Source organism: Herpailurus yagouaroundi, unplaced genomic scaffold (assembly GCF_014898765.1).
Source record: "Herpailurus yagouaroundi ecotype Mexico unplaced genomic scaffold, PumYag 188, whole genome shotgun sequence".
In the NCBI taxonomy this organism is placed as follows: domain Eukaryota; kingdom Metazoa; phylum Chordata; class Mammalia; order Carnivora; family Felidae; genus Herpailurus; species Herpailurus yagouaroundi.
The window spans coordinates 21049104-21061683 of NW_024412419.1; the positions used below are offsets into that span (position 1 = coordinate 21049104).

A 12580-nucleotide genomic window follows, 5' to 3' on the forward strand; every position below is an offset into this window, starting at 1 on the left:
TCTGCCACTCAAGAGTTCACACTCCCCAGGCCACTAGCAAATGGCCAAGTGGCCGATGTGTAATCTGGGGTGCCCCCGCCCCAGGACGTCTTCCTCCCCAGTTCCCTTAGATTACAGGCCTAACTTCCTCTCCAGTTGGTGTCTCCTACATAGATCACATGCCCAGCAGCTGGGTCCCCAGTCAGAGAGTTTGGGGAGGATCTGAACAGAAAAGGCAAGCACATCTGCCCATGCACGTGTGCGTGCATGCGTGTGCATGCGTGACGAGTGTGTGACATCTCGGGAGGAAGGGGTTCACGCTGTCTCTACAGAGAACCTCTGCCTCATTCATCTTGCTCAGTATCATATCGCCAGCACCACGCAAGTGGTTGGCACCTAACAAATATTCTCTGAATAAATGAATGAATGAACAATGAATGAACCGGTGAGGATCGTGGCCTGGATATAGCAACCAGAGAGGCCTTGGAGACCTCGCTAGCACGTTTCTAAGGACTCCCAGCAGGGCAGGCTGGTGGTGATGATAAAGGAGTCAGCAAGACAGTGTGGGAAGCCTGTAAGGGGTCTGGAGGAGGCCACAGGGCACAGGAGGGGTGGGGGTGGTGTGGGGATGGGAAAGACTGTTTGAACAGAAAGCAAGAGTCCTGTTTGAGAATGTCACCGGCCACAGGCCCTCTTGCACCCGCATCCATAGCAGCAGTCTCTCTTTTCTCGTGTGTGTGTGTGTGTTTAATTTGAGAGAGAGAGAGAGAGAGAGAGAGAGAGAGAGAGAATCTTAGGCAGACTCCATGCTCAGTGCAGAGGCCCAGGCAGGGACCTGAGCCGAAATCAAGAGTCGGACGCTCGACCAACTGAGCTGCCCAGGCGCTCCTCTATGAAAACTTTAAAATTCAAGAGAAATGGGAGCGATTTTTGTTGTTGTTTTTAATGTTTATTTATTTTTGAGACAGAGAGAGACAGAGAATGAACGCGGGAGGGTCAGAGAGAGGGAGACACAGAATCAGAAGCAGGCTCCAGGCTCCGAGCTGTCAGCACAGAGCCCGATGCTGGGCTTGAACTCACAGACCGTGAGATCATGACCTGAGCCGAAGTCAGATGTCTAACCAACTGAGCCACGCAGGTGCCCCTGGGAGTGATTTTTGAAGGTGATGATTTCTTTGGCTCTTCCTCCACACTGGTCCCCTGTTTGTCCAAGGCCTGTCCTCCCTTCAGCCCCCAGTCCAGTGACAGTGGAACTTTTTCAGCACCTAGAGTCTCTTGGGTGCCTGTGGACCCCCTCAACCTGCATAGTTTAGTATTGAATCAGCTATGGTCTTTTACTGTCTTGTTTGTTTTTGAGGAATATTACCATTAATTTCACAGTTCACACGTAGCTCATCAACACTTACGGATGAACTGGGAACAATTTTGGGTCCCAGGATACCTCCCCCTCTCCTGGGATGTTTAACACTCCTACTGTTGCCCAGCTGGTGTCTGCTCGGGGAGTTCATGATAATTTTAATTTTGGCCGAAAATGGAAACAAAGAATCCTATCGGTTGAGCTGTTCCTTAGGGGCTTCATGGGCCTTGTTCTCTCTCTAGTTCCTTAGTAGCCTCCTCCAGGCCAGGAACGGGGTCTCCTGTTCTCTACCTCTCATAAGACCAAGCGCTGTTGAACATATTTTAAATGTGCTGGTTGATATCCCTGTTGGGTGATTTCAAGGTCAATCTTGTTAAAGAAGCAGAAAAACAAGCCAAAAAAGCTCGGTTGGAAGGGTTTCTACTCACAGCCTGGTTCACGTAGTCCCCGGGGCCTGCAAATCTCCCACTGACATATGGCCCCGTGATATTTACTCTAGTGTCAGAATCCTGGTGTAACTTTGGGCACCTTTCCTGGGTTCCATGTTCTGGAACCTCCCTCCTCCTTAGGGAGTTACCTTCTTACCACTTACTTCTCCAGAACTACTCCCTTTGTAGCCAGAGCCAACAGAGATGCTCCTTCCCACACTTCTTGGAATGCCTCCATCAGTCCCAGTTTCTACTTTAAGGAACATACTTTGTCCAAGTAACTGGAAGGAAGGCAGAGCCTGAGCATGAACTTCACTTTCCAGAAGGGACCCTGCCTTCTCTGGTACACAGTGGATAATCCCTTCCTTCCAGCCCAACAGGAAGGCCTACTTCAATCATTTAATGCCCTGAACAAGCATACAAGACAGACATATAAAGCGTCATGAGGGCTTAGGGACAAAGAATGTCAACCCAAAGAAATCTTTTTCTTTTGCAGGGATATTCTTCATGCTGGCAGGCTGTCGGGAAGATACGTGGGGACCCTGGGATTTTCCTTTCGCTTTCTTGTGCTCTCAGAAACCACCCCCTGGTGACTCAGAAACATGAAGGTAAGGGCCAGGTAGGTGGGGCACAGCTTCCCATCCAGGTTTACCCAGTTTTACCAGACAGAGGAGCGCGCTGAGGCTGTAAGCAAGAGAGGAAGCCCCAAAGAGAGGAAGGACAGGGTGTTGGTTCCTCAACTTGTTGAGACCAGAGTTGTGTAGCAAGACAAACTTGAGTGTGCTCAGCATTTCTCCTTCCTGACTTGGGTTTCACCTTAGCCCCAGTTCAGTGGCAGCCCTGTTGGCTCAGAGGGCTGAAGATTCCAAGAGCAAGAAGCTTGTACAATCCTTCATGTAGTGGGGTGGGGGTGGGGTGAACCTTTAACATTTATTTATTTTTGGGACAGAGAGAGACAGAGCATGAACGGGGGAGGGGCAGAGAGAGAGGGAGACACAGGATCGGAAACAGGCTCCAGGCTCTGAGCCATCAGCCCAGAGCCCGACGCGGGGCTCGAACTCACGGACCGCGAGATCGTGACCTGGCTGAAGTCGGACGCTTAACCGACTGCGCCACCCAGGCGCCAAGGGTGAACCTTTAAAGTAAACCTCTGGCAAGATCCCAGTGGGTTATGCTGCCCCAACTCTGGATCTGACTTCTCTCGCTTCTCTAACCTACCCACTCTGCCCTCTGCTCATAACAAATTTCTTATCATTCCTCACCATGACAGGCATGGCTGCTGTGTACAGCTTCGTGGGTTGTGCCCTGAACAATTCTTAGAGGTGCCATTTCCATAGACAGAGGAAAAAATCATGCACAATCTTACCGGGCAGCCCTGAGACAGTCCTCTTATGACTTCTTTCCCATATATTTCTTCCTCCACCAAGAATGCCCTTGTTTGCTTTTCCTCTCACCATATATTCACCTGGTAAATCATCTAACACTTAGCTTTCAAACTCGGCTCAAATGATGTTGATGAACACAAATGTAACAGCTGAATGCATTGGGAAATGCTCACACAGACATTGGGAAGAAACACCGTATATATAGGAGTCTCTGGGCACCTGGGTGGCTCAGTCGGTTAAGTGTCCAACTTGGGCTCAGGTCATGATCTCACGGTTCTCGGGTTCGGGCCCTGCGTTGGGTTCTGTGCTGACAGCTCAGAGCCTGGAGCCTGTTTCAGATTCTGTGTCTCCCTCTCTCTCTGCCCCTCCCCTGCTCATGCTCTGTCTCTCTCTGTTTCAGTATATGTGCTGCCGAAGCGAGCACTCTCTCTGTTTCAAAAATAAAGAAAAACATAAAAAAAATTTATATAGGAATCTCAAGCTGGCACACTGTTAGCTCATTCTGCCTGGCAGTTTGATTATGCCCATGGGGTGTTCTGAAAGGCAATGTAACTAAAATCCATCAGAATGAATCAAATTCAAAAGATATAATAACGAGTGTTGGTGAGGATATGGGGCAACTAGAACGCTCATACAATGCTAGTAAGAGTGTGAATTGGGATGACTGCTTTGGAAAACCACTTGGTGGTATCTTTTTTTTTTTTTTTTTAACGTTTATTTATTTATTTTTGGGACAGAGAGAGACAGAGCATGAACGGGGGAGGGGCAGAGAGAGAGGGAGACACGGAATCGGAAACAGGCTCCGGGCTCCGAGCCGTCAGCCCAGAGCCCGACGCGGGGCTCGAACTCCCGGACCGCGAGGTGGTGACCTGGCTGAAGTCGGACGCCTAACCGACTGCGCCACCCAGGCGCCCCTATTGGTGGTATCTTCTAAAGTGGAAGAGATTCCTAGCCTACGATTTAGCGGTTCTGGCAAAAACGCATATGCACACGCACAAAACATGTGCAAACATGATCATAAAGTCACGATTCATAATAGGCCCAAACTAGAAATAACTTCAATGTCCACCAACAAGACACTAGAGGAAAGATGTGATATATTCACCAACTAGAATATTACACGGCCATGAAAGTGAATTAATCATTGCTTTTGCATAACAACGTGAATGAACCTGACAAATATAACGTTGCGTGGAAGAAACCCAGACCTAAAAGAATACATACACTGCGTGACTCCATTTATGTAAAACGAGCACTGTGGTGCCACAAAGGAGAATGATGGTTACGCTGGGAGGGCAGGTAGTGACCGGAAAAGAACGCGAAGCTTCTGTGGTGCTGGCAATGTTCTATTTATTAACATGGGAGATAGTCACACAGATGTGTGCTTATTTTGTGAAAGTTTATCGAGCTGCGCACTTAGATTCGTACACGTTTATGTGTGTATGCTATGCCTCGATTAAAAAAAAAGATCGCTTAAGAGAATAAAAGCACATTTGGGGCGCCTGGGTGGCGCAGTCGGTTAAGCGTCCGACTTCAGCCAGGTCACGATCTCGCGGTCCGTGAGTTTGAGCCCCGCGTCAGGCTCTGGGCTGATGGCTCAGAGCCCGGAGCCTGTTTCCGATTCTGTGTCTCCCTCTCTCTCTGCCCCTCCCCCGTTCATGCTCTGTCTCTCTCTGTCCCAAAAATAAATAAACGTTGAAAAAAAAAAAAAAAGAATAAAAGCAACGCCGACTTTGGGCAATGATGTAGTAGCAGAATCTAGATTTATCCTCTGCCTTCATCAGTTATAAAACGGAACAAAATATAGGAAACAATGGTTTGAAGACATTGGATGGCAGGTGTCTCCGGACAGGGATCCCCGAGAGATGGGAAGCAGATGAGATGAGTCTTCTGGGGGGTCCTGGCTCACTGCCTGGAGAGAGAGCTTCCAGGCTACCGCACAGAGAGAGAGGCAGAACTCTTGGAGATGTGCAGAGGAATGTCCTCGAAAGTTTTGCCTGGGCACCGATCGGTACGTGTGATTGTGGACATGCCCAGCACTGGGAAAAGAAGCCCCGTAGGGGCGAGGAGATGGACGAGCCCCCAGAGCGTGTGCGAGGCTGGGAAGAGTGGGTGTGCCCACCAGCCAGAGCAGAAAGTGCTCCCCACACACGGGGCTTGGAGCCCTCAGAGGAGGGTGGCCTCAGGGGTCAGGCCAAGTGAGTCCCAGGAGTTGTTCTGGACTCCCCTAACAAAGCTGGAAAGCAAGCCTTGTGAAGGTCAGACGATTTCCAAGTAATTTAACCGCAGCCTATACTGAAGCCACCAGATATTTCAAAGAATTAAAAAAAAAAAAAATTCTGGTACCAGGACGCCTGGGAGGCTCAGTTAAGTGTCTGGATCTTTTGTTAAAAATTATTTTAACGTTTATTTATTTTTGAGAGACAGAGAGAGACAGAGCACGAGCAAGGGAGGGGCAGAGAGAGAGAGGGAGGCACAAATTCTGAAGCAGGCTCCAGGCTCTGAGCTGTCAGCACAGAGCCCGACATGGGGCTCAAACCCACCAACTGTGAGATCATGACCTGAGCCAAAGTCGGATGCTTAAGCAACAGAGCCACCCAGGTGCCTCAAGTGTCTGACTCTTTTTGTTTTTTTTATTAAAAAAAATTTTTTTTAATGTTTATTTTTGAGAGAGAGAGAGAGGGACAGAGTGTGAGTGGGGGAGGGGGAGGGAGAGAGAAAGACATAGAATGTGAAGCAGGCTTCAGGCTCCGAGCTGTCCGCACAGAGCCTGACTTGGGGCTCAAACTCATGAACTGCGAGATCATGACGTGAGCCAAAGTCAGACGCTTAACCGACTGAGCCACCCGGGCGCCCCTGGTTTTTATTTTTTTATGTTTTTTTTTTTTTATTTTTGAGAGAGAAAGAGACAGAGCATGAGCAGGGGAGGGACAGAGAAAGAGGGAGACACAGAATCTGAAACAGGCTCCACACTGAGTGGTCAGCTCAGAGCCCAACCCGAGGCTCAAACTCACGAACTGAGAGACCATGACCTGAGCCGAAGTCGCACACTTAACCAACGAAACCACCCCGATGCCCCTCCAAGTGTCTGACTCGATCTTGGCTCAGGTCATGTTTTCACAGTTCATGGGATCAAGCCCCATGTGGAGCTAACATGCACTAACAGCGTGGAGCCTGCTTAGGATTCTCTCTCTCCCTCTCTGCCCCTGTCCCCTGCTCACGTGCTCTCTCTCTCTCTCTCTCTCTCTCTCTCTCTCTCTCTAAAATAAAAGAATTCTGGTACCCAACAATATAAACTTCAAAATATCTGGTATCTCATATGGTTTCACTTATATGGAATATAAAATAACAAAACAAACAAACCCAAACCCAGAAACAGCCCCATAAATACAGAGAACACATTGGTGGTTGCCATAGGGGAAGGGGTGGGGGAGTGGGCAAACTGGAAAAGGGGCGTGGGAGATACAGGCTTTCAGGTATGGAAGGAATAGGTCACAGGGATAAAAGGTACAGCATGGGGAACATAGTCGGTGGGATTGTAATAGGGCTGTGTGGTGACAGACGGCAGCTACTTGCGGGGACCACAGCATAACCTACACTTGTCCAATCACTAGGCTGTTAAAAAAGCAGTGTTTTGGGGCACCTGGGTGGCGCAGTCGGTTAAGCGTCCGACTTCAGCCAGGTCACGATCTCGCGGTCCGGGAGTTCGAGCCCCGCGTCAAGCTCTGGGCTGATGGCTCAGAGCCTGGAGCCTGTTTCCGATTCTGTGTCTCCCTCTCTCTCTGCCCCTCCCCCGTTCATGCTCTGTCTCTCTCTGTCCCCAAAATAAATAAACGTTCAAAAAAAAAAGAAAATTAAAAAAAAAAAAAAGCAGTGTTTCTTGGATGTTACCTAAACTTCTTGTGGTGATCATTTCACAATATACATGTGTATTAAACCATTATGTCTCACACCTTAAACGTACACAATATTGCACGTCAATTATAGCAATAAAACTGGAAAAAACCCCACAAAATATTTGGTGTCTAATAAAAAATTACCTGTCACTCAAATAAGCAGGAAAAAAAAATCAATCCGTAGAAACAGAAACAGAAATGATACAGCTAATAGGAGACAAGGGCATTGAAACAGCTACTATAAATATATCCCATATATTCCAGAAGGTACAGGACAGCATGAGCATCAGGAAGAGTGAAATAGAAAATCTACAAGACGCCCAAATCAAAATTCTAGAGATGAAAAATATAGTGAATGGAATTAATAGCATAGCAGATCAGACATTAAATAAGAAAGAATTCTTGGCTATGAAAACATAGCAACAGAAAAATCCAAAATACAACACAGATAGGAAAAAAAGATTCATCTCTAAAATAAGAATATTGGGGCACCTGGGTGGCTCAGTCAGTCGAGCTCCTGACTTCAGTTCAGGTCATGATCTCCCAGTGTGTGGGTTCGAGCCCCATGTCAGGCTCTGTGCTGACACTTCGGAGCCTGGAGCCTGCTTTGCATCTGTGTCTCCCTCTCTCTCTGCCCCTTCCTCACTCGTGCTCTGCTGCGCTCTCTCTCTCTCTCTCTCTCTCTCAAAAATAAATAAACATTAAAAAATGTTTTAAAAAATAAAATAAGAATATTGGGGTGCCTTGGTGGCTCAGTCAGTTGAGTGTCTGACCCTTGATTTTGGCTCAGGTCATGATCCCAGGGTTGTGGGATTGAGCCCCGTGTCAGGCTCTGTGCTGAGCGTGGAACCTGCTTAAGATTCTTTCTCCCTCTCTCTCTCTGCCCTTCTCCCCTGCTCTCACTCCCTCTTTCTCTCTAAAATAAAAAAATTAAAAAATAAGCAGAACATCAGTGAGCGGCGGCAGCATTCAGGGCCTCACGTGCGTGTACCTGGAGTCCCGGAAAGAGGGGATGAGGTGAGAAGACGGCAGAAAACGTGTTTGAAGACATAATGGCTGAAAATTACTTAAATTTGGCGAGAACTATAAACCCACCACAAATCAGAGAAACTCAACAAACCCCACTCAGAGAAAAAAAATGAAGAAAAACCACATCAAGGCGCATTGTAGTCAAATCGCTAAAACACGATGATAAAGAGAAAACGCTAGAAGCAGCCAGAGGGGAAAATACACGCTGTGCTGAGGAACAAAGAGAAGGACAGTAGCAGACATCTTCTTGGCCACATGCAAACCAGAGGATAATAGGGAGACATCTCCAAGCCACTGAAAGAAAAACTGCCAACCAAGAACAAAAATATCTTTCTTTTTTTTCCCCTTTTAAAATTATTTTTTAAACCATGTTAGGGTGCCTGAGGGGCTCGGTCGGTTGAGCGCCCAACTTCAGCTCAGGTCATGAGCTCGTGCTTCGCGAGTTCAAGCCTTGCATTGGACTTGCTGTTGTCAGTGCAGAGTCCGCTTTGGCCCCTCTGTCCCCTGTCTCTCTGTGCCCCTCCTCCACATGCCCGCGCACATGCTAGCTCGCTCTCTCTCTCTCTCTCTCAAAAATAAATAAACATTAAATATTAAAAAGAATTTTTTTGAGAGACAGCACGTGCTCATGGGGTAGGGGAAGAGAGAGAGAGAGAGAGAGAGAGAGAGAGAGAGAGAGAGAGAGAATCCCAAGCAGGCTCTGTGCTGTCAGCCCATCGCCTAAAGCAGGGCTACATCTCACGAACCACCGGTGAGATCCTGACCTGAGCCGAAATCGAGTCAGACCCTTAACCGGTGGAGCCACCCAGGCGCCCCCAAAAATATCTTTCAGTAATGAAGGTGAGATAAACTTTTTCAGAAATACCAAGGCTGAGACTCTACTTCCGAGTGTGATAAAGATTTTACCATGTGACCCTTCACTGCAGAAAACAGTGATCAACCCTGAGCTTAGTACAAAAAGGAACTACGTGAAAATAGCGGAGCGAGAACAGAATCAGATGGACCCCCCCCACCCCCCGCCTCTCTGACCCACCTCACTGACTCATGCACGCAGCCCAGCCAAAGGCACACTGGACGGAGGCTGAAGCTGGCATCTTGCAGGTGGTGGCGGGAGAGAAGAAGGAGACAGGTGGAGGTGTACAAAGAAGCTCTCACCTTCGAGACGTTTAGCCCAGGGTGAAACGCATCCCATGTTGTACACAGAAGGCAGCCAGGTTCACAAGAAAAAACAGGTTTTATGATGTGAGAAACCAGAAAAGAAGAAGCCAGGACAATAGCGAAAACTGACCGGAGTTGAACCCCGGGGAAGAAAAAGACCCAAGGGCTCCTGGCTGGCTCATTCGGAAAAGCATATGACTCTTGATCTCGGGGTGGTGAGTTCGAGCCCCACATTGGGTATAGAGGTTACTAAACAAACAAACAAATGAATAAACTGAAAAAGAAAGAAAAAAGAACAGAAAAAACAGAACCAGAGAACTCTCCAACCTGTCATATCTCTGAGTGATGCTTGCACCACACTTGGCATGAAACAAGAATGAAGATACTGCACAAGACGTGGGATTTGCCATGCCAGCCTAGCCAAGAAAATCACCTGCTAAAACAAAGGAAATAATACTCTGGTGAAAAACAGCTGTATTAATTAGTCAGGGTTCTCCAGGGAAACAGAACAAAGTATGTATGTGTATGTGTGTCTGTGTGTGGACAGGGGGTGAAAGAGAGGGAGAGAGGAGGAGGGAGTGAGAGAGAGAAATCGATTCCTTTTACATCAGGGGAAGTCAGTCTTTGTTCTATTAAGACCTTCAACTGATTACATAAGGCCCACCCACATTATGGAGGATAATCTGCTTAAAGTCCATCCATTTAAATGTTAATCTCATCCAAAAAACACCTTCACAGAAACATCCAGAATTATGTTTAGGCAAATATCTAAGCCCAGTGACCCAGTCAAGCATGCACACAAAAGTGACCATCACAATAACAGTCTGAGTATCTCCACAAATTCACATTCATGACATTCATATAAATAGCAATCCAAAATTGCCTGCAAATAAAAGACCAAGAAAATAAAACATATTCTCAAGAGAAAAATCAAAATTGAAGCAAAATTGACAGAATTAAAAGGAGAAACATACAATTCCATAACCAGAGTTGGAAGTTTAAACTCTCCCTTTCTGGCAACTAATAAAATAACTAAATTAAAGAAATTGAAAGCTTGAGTAATTCTGTATTTGGTGAAACTGTCTTTATTTGTAGATGGCACTGTTTGTGAATGAAAAAAAAAACAAAAAACCCTTAAGAATCTACCAAAAAGAACTTACTACAATAAATAAAACTTGCCAGTTGGACATAGTACATAGTCAATATATGAAAATCGATGGTATTTCTATATACCAGCAACAAGTAACTAGAAAATAAAAATGTAAAAGTCAACTCCATTCATAATAACATTAAAAAAGCTCACATAGGAATACATTTGGAGAAAGACTTACAGACTGGAAACAATAAAATATTGCAAAGGGAAGTTGAAGAACTAAATAGAGAAGATAGTGTTCTAGTTTGGAAGGCTCGATATTGTTAAGACGGCAATCCTCCCGGTTTGTTCTTTAGATTTATGTGGTCCCAGTCAAAATCTGAACAGTCTCTTTTGAGGAATTGACAAGCCATTTTTATTTGTGTGTTTATTTTTCAAGTTTATTTATTTATTTTGAGAGAGAGAGCAGGAGAGAGAGAGAGAGACCAAGAATCCCAAGCAGACTCTGCACTGTCAGCACAGAGCCCGATGTGAGGCTCAATCCCATGAATCATGAGATCGTAAACTGGTCTGAAATCAAGAGTCGGACGCTTAGCTGACTGAGCCACACAGGTGCCCTGACAGGCTATTGTAAAATTTATATGGAAAGCTGAAGGACTTAGAATAGCTAAAATATTTTGAAAAAGAAAACCAAAGCCGGAGGACTTACACTGTCTGATCAAGACTTACTAGAAGAGGGGCGCCTGGGTGGCTTGGTCGGTTGGGCGTCCGACTTCGGCTCAGGTCATGATCTCACGGTCCGTGAGTTCGAGCCCCACGTCGGGCTCTGTGCTGACCGCTCAGAACCTGCAGCCTGTTTCAGATTCTGTGTCTCCCTCTCTCTCTGCCCCTCCCCTGTTCATGCTCTGTCTCTCTCTGTCTCAAAAATAAATAAACGTTAAAAAATAAAAATAAAAATAAAAAAGACTTACTAGAAGAGGGTGCTTGGCTGGCTCAGTTGGTAGAGCATGCAACTCTTGATCTTGGGGTCATGAGTTCAAGCCCCATATTAGGTGTAGAGCTCACAAAAAAAAAAAAAAATTACTGTAAAGCTTCAGTGGTCAAGAGAGTGTGGTTTCCCCATAAGGGTAAATATAGACCAGGGGTCAGCAAACTTTTTCTTTAAAGGGCCAGATAGTAAATATTTTAGGTTTGCAGTTCACATGGTCTCCGTAACAACTACTCAGCTATACTGTAGCTTGAAAGCAGCCAGGCAGAATACAGAAATGGATGAGTGTGCCTGTATTATAATAACACTTTATGTAAAAAGCCAGAGTAGGCAGGATTTGTTGACCCCTGATATAGATCAGAGGAACATAACAGAGTCCAGAAATAAACTCTCACTCATCAGATCAGCCGATTTCTTTACAAAAGTTCCAGGGTAATCCAATTGCATTGAAAGGATAGTATTTTTTTTTTTAACATTTATTTATTTTTGAGAGACAGAGAGAGACAGAGCACAAGTGCAGGAGGGGCAGAGAGAGAGGGAGACACAGAACCTGAAGCAGGCTCCAGGCTCTGAGCTGCCAGCACAGAGCCCGACGCGGGGCTCGAACTCACGGACCATGAGATCATGACCCGAGCCGAAGTTGGACGCTTAACTGAGCCACCCAGGTGCCCCTGAAAGGATAGTATTTGAAACATACAGTACTCTAGCGAAAGGATATCTGTACGGAAAGAAATGAACCTTGACACATACCTCATGCTAAACTCAAAATGGATCACAGACCTAAAACTGTTAATCTTCTAGAACATATAACGGGAACATTTTGTGACATTTGCTTAGGCAAAGAGCGTGATAACAAAATCACAAATTATAAAATAAAAATTTGATAACAAATGACAAGAGACCTCAGCCCGGCATGGCCCTTTTCTAGGATACTCTCTTTTCAATTTTGCAGATGTTGGGCCTCAGAGAAGGAATCACATTCTTATGCTTTAATTTTCAAAGGTTCATCTTTCCATTTACATCTTATTCCTTTTTTTGTTTTTTTTTTTTAACTCACCAGTATATGTTGAGTAACTACTATCTTTCATGTTGTGGCCAGGTGCCAACAGGATTTCAGTGAACAAAACCTAGATATATATTTGTGTTTTTACCTATTAAGTCTTGTTTTTATTTTTATTTATTTATTTTATTTTATTTTTAAAATGACATCTGGATTTTATTATTTTATTATTATTTTTTTAATGCTTATTTATTTATTTATTTATTT

At 45.6% G+C, this 12580-nt stretch overlaps 1 long non-coding RNA gene across 1 annotated transcript in view; it reads left to right on the forward strand.

Annotated features, from left to right (window-relative positions):
- The first annotated feature begins 1894 nt into the window (after window positions 1–1894).
- The window catches only part of LOC121044213 (uncharacterized), a 12857-nt gene continuing 2171 nt past the window's right edge, over window positions 1895–12580 (forward strand). Inside the window, exons 1-2 of the long non-coding RNA XR_005797205.1 lie at window positions 1895–2107; window positions 2261–2372. This is a non-coding gene — a long non-coding RNA (uncharacterized LOC121044213). The remainder of the gene's footprint in view (window positions 2108–2260; window positions 2373–12580) is intronic.